The sequence below is a fragment of the Euprymna scolopes genome, chromosome 25 (genome assembly GCF_053919585.1).
Source record: "Euprymna scolopes isolate OS-2025 chromosome 25, ASM5391958v1, whole genome shotgun sequence".
NCBI classification, from domain to species: domain Eukaryota; kingdom Metazoa; phylum Mollusca; class Cephalopoda; order Sepiida; family Sepiolidae; genus Euprymna; species Euprymna scolopes.
Window position 1 is genome coordinate 69340765 of NC_136506.1, and position 8715 is coordinate 69349479.

An 8715-nucleotide genomic window follows, 5' to 3' on the forward strand; every position below is an offset into this window, starting at 1 on the left:
TCAACCGCTGTCCCATTGCCGAAATGTTGCATCCCTCTGCCTGTTTTACAAGTATTTTAATGGTGGCTGCTCCGATGAAGTACAAGCCCTTGTGCCCCCCCCCGACGTTAATACGTCCGAAAAACCCGACAAGCAGCAAAATCGCACCCCTACACAGTAGAAATCCCTCGATGTAAGAAAGTCTTCTACTCTAATAGTTTCTTCTCTAGGACTGCTAAACTTTGGAATTCCCTCCTGACTGTACTGACATGTAGAAGTTAAGTTGAGGCTGTCATTTTGGAAGAAGGAAGCGTGACTTAACGGCAAATAACTCTAGAAGTCAAGATCAGTACAGCATTTGTGAAAGCTATCACTCATTGCCATTTATATAAGGTGTCTACCAGATAGATTTCCAGGTTGCTAGCACCTTTCTAGAAGTGAGAGTACATCGAATGCTCGAGAATGAATTTGATGTGCCAAAAAGATGAGTCAACGTTTTTCAAATGACTATTCAGACAGAATGAAACCTGGTTCCATCACTATGATCCAGAAACCAAAGCCCAGTTAATACAGTGGAAGCACTTGGACACACCACCAACAAATAAGGGTGCAGCCCTCTGCTGGTGAGATGATGCTCACTGTCTTCTGGGACCAGGACGAAGTAGTGATGACTAAGGCTATGAAACCGCATATTCTTATCATTGTTTTGACTCTCTAGTATATATCCGACTCAGTTAGACACAGTTAATCAACCGAGAACCACATCACTCTATATAAAAGCATATAAGATATCAACGGATACACGCTCGAGAGTCCAAACAATGAAGAGAATATGCTGTTGTCCTAGCCCTAGTGATGACAGATTTTCCGCAAAGGGTGCCACAATTACAGGTGAATATTATGCTTTACTTTTGAGGTAATTAAGAGAAATCATCAAAAATCAGAAGATGGAGCAAGATCAGCAAAGCTATCCTCCTCCTGCAAGACAACACTTTAGTCCACCATAAGCATGTTGCCAGATCAAAAACACGTGTGTGTGGCTATGAAATCTTCCCCCACACCCACTACTCTTTTGACCTTTCACCTTCTGACTTTAACCTCTTCCCATTCATGAAGTTGTTTTTGAAACAAAAACGTTCCCCAGATGATGCAGCCGTGGTTTCCAGAAATACATCATAGTTAGAAGACAAATATGGGATGTTCTATAGAAATGGCTTCCATAGCTGCATTAAACGATGGGAGAAATATATAAATTTGGATGGTTTCTCTGTAGAGAAAGACTAATAACTGTGCCAAGTTTCGTTGCTTTACTGTATTGAGAAGTGGGTCACGAAGATTACTTTTTGAGCGCACTCTCATATATCGTTTAGTGCAGGGTCTGTGGAAACTGATTCATGACAATTGGCATTTGAATAAGGCAGAGTAGTGATGACAGATTTCCTGGCAAAGAGTACCATAATTACAGGAGCCTATTATGCTTCACTTTTGAGGAAATTGAGGAGCATTACTTGTTGAACGCCCCCTCGTATATGGGATTTCTCATTAATGCTATTTTCTTTTTCTTTTCAACAGGTTTATGCGGAACAAAATCAACCCGTCATGAATGGATGTGCCCGTCTTTATTTCATGTCCATCTTTTGTTTTGCGTCTTTTTTCAGTAAATAAACATGTCTTTCATCCATTCGCGCTGCACTTTGTTGTATTTCACGTCTTAAAACTTATTCTTACTTATAAAACACCAAAAAGCCACTCGAGGATAACGCTTAATACAGTTTGATGGATTGTTAGTTTGATGATGAAGAATATTTTGAGAGGATTGAGAATGATTAAACAAAGTTTGATAACTTATGAAGATGCTTCATATTAAGTATTGCTTAGCATTTTATTTGAAAATGACCACGTTGAAGTCTGTAGAAAAGCAGTCTGTGGTAATGTGTTCCATAGATGTTTAGTTCTTGGCAAGAAACTCTGTTCATAAAAATTCCGCCAGATGCTTTCAGCTGTGGTAGGAAGACGAGTTCTGGTACTTATGCAATTCATGGATCGTGCTGTTTTTTACATAGGATTTTCAAAAAACAGTCTATCCTGCCTTGACAAAGTACAAAATAGACTTCGTGGCTTAGTGGGGGATGCTCTCTTCTCTTCCCTGCAACCTCTCTTCCACAGAAGAGACGTTGCGAGTCTGTCTTTGTTTTATCGTTATTTCCATGGCAAGTGCTCGTCTGAGCTCTAATCTCTGGTCCCCCCTCGCCAATCCTTCATGATAAACACCCGTCTAGCTAAAACCACTATCAGTAATTTCCCCCACTCTTTATCTGTGCCTAAATCCAAACATAGATTCCATGAACATAGCTTTTTTCTGAGAAGTGCACGCCTGTGGAATTCTCTTTTCCCACCTGACTACAACTTGGACGTCTTCAAGTCCAACATGAACAAATTTCTGATAAACCGCCCTCTTAAGTAAGACACTTTATCAAATCTCCAATACCAACTATTACTACAATATTATCCCATCGATTATTGTACACAAAATAGCCCTTATACCCGAGTGGCTTACGAGCCTTGATAAGTGGTGATCCCCATGTAAAAAAAAAAAAGTTAAATTCAATTTTTACGGTATTTTTTGTTTATTGAATTGTTATGCAAAAGTACAGATAGTTATAAAACACCTTGCGCTCCTCATGTTAAAAATGGGTTTCTCAATAAAAACGTTATTATTTCCGCCTACAGTCTGTATTCCGCATAATTACCCAAATTCCTGTTGTGAATATCTTACAAGGAGGAAGCAGAGATTTAAGCTCAGTCGATAACTTAACATTGAAATAGTAATAAAGACTAGTAACATCTTTTCTATAAGAAATATGGATAGTAGACAATGCACTGTGGATGCGTTGTCGGCAGCTCCCGTGACTCTCGTTTCTCCTAATTTGTCCCTCAATTCCTGTTTAGAATGAGTGATTTTTCTGATAAAGGGAAAAGAAAAATGTGTATTTTAGTTCGACAGTATTTTTGTGTAAGCGGTCGCCTGAGATGTGAAAAATTTTCTGTTTCAGTTTCTATCCTTGTAGCCATGTTACTAATAAGGGTGCTGAAGGTAAACGTTTTACTGAGCTGATGTTATCTGCTGATAACATTGCTTTAACCATTAAGGAGGCTGTCCTATCAGCAGGTGCAATTACTGGGGCTTCTGTATTGCCATTTGGTGAATGGATGCTGGATCATGCAGTAGCTTCTGGTGGGGTTTCTCGATGCCATATTAGTGGATAATTATTATGGTTTTACCTTATCATATATTAAAAGAAATATTTCTTCACTTCTTTTTCTGTCTTACTTTCCCTCTCTGCTCTGCTCTAACCAAGTCTGTCGACCTATTCCATAAATCCCAAAGCTATATCATAAAAAGTCTCCAGAAAGAATACAAGTTCCAATGTAGAACCCTACTACCATTTCTCCTTCCCCAACATCTAATCTTCCAGAGGTTGAAACCGAATTACAGGATACTACACCTGACCTATTATTTCTAAGCAAAACTGGCACTGGAACGACTATATCTCTAGATGAGTTCATGATTAAAGGATATTCTAAATTAACATCCAAATTTGACCCCCAAGATCGCCATGGGCATGGAATATGTGCCTACATTAAAGATGACTTTCCATGTGATAGGGATATCTCCAGAGAAGACCCTAAATTGCCCTATATGGGTTTCTGGTTTGCACTTGCTCACACCACTGCATTTATACTTGCCCTCTATCGCCCCCACAATAGTGGATTTACTACCTTTAAGAGCATATCTGAGGAAATTGACCGCATCCTGTCTGCTCATCCTTCGGCTAACATTCACGTCTGTGGGGCATTCCAATTATAGTACTAAAAATTCTTCAACCAGAACTAGCGCCCATACTTACAAAGCTGTTTAAGCATTGTTTTAAGAAGATATGCTTCACAACTTCTCAAGATCCTGCAAAACCGCATCAGTATGTCCCATTATTATGTCCTGTATTTAAAATTTCAGGTGATCAGTCATCTCCCTCTCAGTATAGACCAATCAGTTCCCTGTGCATCATGAGTAAGTTGTTCGAATGTTAAATAAAGAAGTGATCGACCACCTCAGCAAAAATAGCCTCCTCAATGACATGCAACATGGTTTCCGTTCTGCTAGATCTACAGTAGATAGATATGCTAACAGTTATATCTCATAGGATTAGTGAATCTCTCGATGGAGGCTTCCTTTCTAGGGCAATTGCTCTTGACGTATCAAAGGCCTTTGATAAGGGATGGCATAAAGGTCTACTTCACAAGATCTCCCGCTATGGTATAGCTGGAAATGTTTTTTCAATTATTAAATCATTTCTCTCTGATAGGTTCATAAGAGTAGTGGTTGATGAGCAGAAATCAGAAATAGTGGACCCAACTCTCTTCCTGATCTACATCAATGATCTCCCAAATCACATCCTAAGATAATTAGTAGACATTTATGCTGAGAACACTACCATCTATGGCAACACTTTAAAGACCATAAACGACCAAGTTCTCTCTAATTCTCTCTCCTATGATCTTGATCACGTGGTGCAACCGGGAAAAAAGATGGCTGGTTAATTTTAATACATCTAAAACCAAGCTTCTATCTTTACATCATAAACGCTCTGATCCCAGTCTGGCATCCCTTGAAATGAATGGCTCTTGTCTTTAGGAGGCTCCATGTTTTGATAAGCTTCTGGATCTGGCTTTTAATCCTGATCTGAAATGGAACACATACATCAAATCCGTTGCCAAGGCTGCTGGGAAAATGGGGGGATCATTCTACTGCTTCAATAGATATTTCACTGCTGATGTAATTCTCTACCTGTATAAGAGCCAAGCACGTCCAAGGATAGAGTACTACTGCTATATCTGGACTGGAGCTGCTAGAAGCAGCTTATTCTGCCTTGACAGAATTCAAAATAGACTTTGTAGCCTAGTGAGGGATGTCCTTTTCTCTGCCCTGCAACTCTGAAGAAACATTGCGAGCCTGTCTCTGTTTTATCGTTATTTTCACGGCAAGTTCTTGCCTGAGTTCCAATCTACGGTTTCTCTCTTGCCTGACTTTCACAAAAAACATTCATCTAGCTAAAACCACTATCAATAATTTCCCCCACTCTCTATTTGTGCCTAAATCTAAATGTAGATTCCATGAACAAGGCTTCTTTCTTAGAACCGCACGCCTGTGGAACTCTTTTGTTTTCCTGCTTTCCAATTGACTACAATATGGTCGCCTTCAAGTCCAACATAAACAAGTTCTTGATGAGCCATCCCCTTAACTAATCCAATGTATGAAATATCCACTACTAACGATTACTACAATATTGTCCAATTGACTACTGTACGCTCATAAACCCTTATCCTCGAGTGGCCTCCGGACTTTGCTAAGTGGTGACTCCTTTGTAAAAAAGAAAGAAGAAAGAAAGGATCTGCAGAGAAGAGATTTTACTCAAGAAAATTGCAAAGTCAATTTTGAACTCTGCCAAGATGACAAAGGGTTTTCTGAGGGGAATTTCTCCAGATGTGGTAGCAGTACTCCATATTAACATGTGTTTGACTCATATATGGTGAAAGTTGTATTAGGAGTTGGGTGCTTTCATACGAGTTATAATCCAGCTTAGATTTGGTGAGTTTCTTCAAAACTAGGTAATCGATTGGGATTTATGAGTCATATACGTCCTTTTATTGCATAGGTGACAGACAATACTGGAAAATATTGGAGCCGGGCAAAACCATATGTAAATCAGATTGCTGGCAACCTTACATTCTGATCAAAGAATTAAAATCTAAGAGTACAAAGCATAACGCAATAGAAGATGAATGTAAAAAATAACTGAACAGTAATTCCAACCAACAAAATTTTAAATATAAAAATAAGTCAAAATAAAGACAATCAGACAGAGAGAAGGGAGAGAAGCCAATGACACACTTCTGCCGTTCTGACCAACCAGCCACACACCTCCACCTCATACTGACCCGAACTCTCACCTGTCAGATTATCATCTGTAAAATAAATAAAACTTTGTTGATTTAACAAGTTGTTGTTTGATTACAAAAAACCACGGTCATCAAAGTTTATATACGATGGCACGTATTTCATAAAAGAGTGTCTATAAAATGTATAGATGACAATATAACACTTTCCTATGTTCTAATTTCACAGTAAAGTAGTTTGCTCCGATATTCAGCAATCACCACAGTTTTTTTATTTTTGTTTTTGTTTTTTTTTCCAATAACTTTCAATCAGTGGAATATACTAACTAGATACGTGCAAAAATGGTGTTAGATTAAATGGACTATGGTTATAAAAACCCACTTATAATTTTATAAGTTTTCGATTACATTATGATTGTGTTTGAAAGATAAATGCCTAAAGTTAATCTCTAGATAATTTTTTTTCTTTTTTTTACAAGCGGAAAATAAAGTTATAATGAAAAATGTTATCACAACAGCTAAAAAAACAATCAGACAAATTTGAAATTTAAATAGATTAATTGTAAAAATCCCCTGAAAGGTAAATATTAAATTTCTGGAACTAATTCAAACATAATTAGTAAAGTCTTAAAATAGTAGATTTTTTTAATACACCTACATGATTGACAGTGAATTGTGAAACTAACGAGGTTGTTAATTATCTAAAAAAAAAAAAATAAAATTTAGGTAACGTCAGATGAGATGATTATTTTTTTTTTTTTTTTTACAATGTTGTCAATTTGTACTTCTCCAATTTAATCGTCAATCATTCTCTTTTGCTTATCTGGTAAATTTTTATCTGGTTTTCACCTTATACTTTTTCCTTTAAAATGACGACCTCTACAATTACAGAATGCCTCCCACTGTCTTTGTTTTAGACCAATCAAATTGGTCGATTATTTTACTGCGGAGCGATTCACTTTGGCGGGTTTTTTTTTTGTTTTTGTTTTTGTTTTTTTTTGCATGCATTCCATTTCAGTTCCAGAAAGCAGCCATGGTGAAAATATCTATGGAATTCACTTACCGCATATAAGGCAGTTGGCGCCTTTTAGGCACTTCTGCATATCAATGACATGAGGCGAGTATGTGTATTTTAGTTTCAAGAACGGCCGATAGAGGGCGCTTGTAAGCCTAGAACAGGGTCAATAACTCATACTTTTATTTTTATTAGGTATGGGCAAAAATGGCGGTATATATATATAGGGGGTGGGGCATGGTTTTGAAAGCTGATTTATCATAAATTTTTTTGTTGGTTTCCGAAAAATTTAGCTAAATTTTGAAATTAAATAAATTCATTGTAAAAATCCTTTAAAAGATAAATATTAGTTTTCTGGGTCGATTTCAAAGATAATTAGTCAAGTAAAGTCCTAAGATATTAAATTGAAATAAAAAAAAAAATTTTTAAACCCTAGTTTGTACAAAAAATAGCTTAATTCGCCTCCAAAAGCAAGAAATGCTCGCTTCGTTCTATAAATGTTCCATGTTTTTTAAATTATATTTAGCTACATTAACAAACTAAAATTATATTTTGATATATTTTTATACTGTAAAAAAAAATCTTAAAAACGATCTATAAATATTTCATATTTTTTCACATATTTTTTTATTTTTAGTTATAAATCACTCATGAAAAGAAATACTATTAAAACTTTAAAATTATATTTTGATACATTTTTTATACAATAAATGTTTTGGTTTTGATATATTTTCTTGTTCTTTATTTCGTTATTATATATTTTTGCGTTGTCGGGGACACTTGTTTATACTTGAAGTTCACAGAATGGCCGATAGAGGGCATTCAAAGAACAGGGGTCGATAACTCATCTCGGACGCCTGATGTCATTAACATGTAGAAGTGCTGCCTTTTATTCTGGTTTCCTTGAAAATTATATTTAGCCAACGCTTTGGCTAAGTTATTATATTTCAAGCAGAGACTTTCTTTTAAGGTCAGAACTAAAAAACAGGCTCCTTCAGTCTTTGACAGACCCACGAAGGAGTGCCTACACATGAAATTTTTGTGGCAAGAGGTGCGCAATCCCCAACCATACCTCTCCTGGGTCGACATTGTTAAATACCAGTGGCAAGTGAAGTGTATGTACAGGACAACTGGAAACAAATTACCGAGATAAACAGAGAGCAGATACAGCACCTAGAATCCCCAGATGGTCACCCATCTGGTAATAACTCGGCTCAACGTTGCTTAACTTAGGTGATCTGACGAGAACCGGTGTGTCAACGTGATTATGCCGTATATAGGTCAGAACTAAAGACCTGTTAATAATTCAATTTACGAACTTTATTCCATGAACTTCTTGATGATGATTGTGGTCGAAAAGAAGGCATATTACCAACCTCTTCAAACGATTGTAATCACCGATCTTCGAAGATAGATGAACCTGTATCCAGTTCATGTTGAAGATAAAAGACAATAGTCTTTCGAGGTTGGTACCAACTTTATTTCAGAGGCAAAACGGGCATTCTTTTTTGCAACGAGGAACAAATAAAATTTGTATTGAATTTTAAAGTAGACCGTTGTTGTACTTGGTCTTATTTTTTGCCACTGTCTTGGAGTTAAAACGTGTGAGAATAATATTTCACAGCCTTTATAAGTTTTCGGATGTGGTGAAAACGAATATCGCATTTAAATTTCCACAAATAAGTAGTTTTCCAGATATTAAGAAATGTCATTTCTTATGATATTGCTGGTGGCCATCTTGGTATGTGCAAGCGTGCAAATGTGTG

The 8715-nt window shown here is 36.8% G+C and overlaps 1 long non-coding RNA gene and 1 pseudogene across 2 annotated transcripts in view; one reads left to right on the top strand and one right to left on the bottom strand.

Annotated features, from left to right (window-relative positions):
* LOC145247261 (uncharacterized) overlaps positions 1-1660 on the top strand; it is a 71345-nt gene extending 69685 nt beyond the window's left edge. For both annotated transcript variants that reach the window (XR_013863226.1, XR_013863225.1), the window contains exon 4: positions 1552-1660. This is a non-coding gene — a long non-coding RNA (uncharacterized LOC145247261). The remainder of the gene's footprint in view (positions 1-1551) is intronic.
* Positions 1661-8110: 6450 nt separating this feature from the next.
* Positions 8111-8227, bottom strand: LOC145247737 (5S ribosomal RNA; annotated as a pseudogene).
* Positions 8228-8715: the final 488 nt, after the last annotated feature.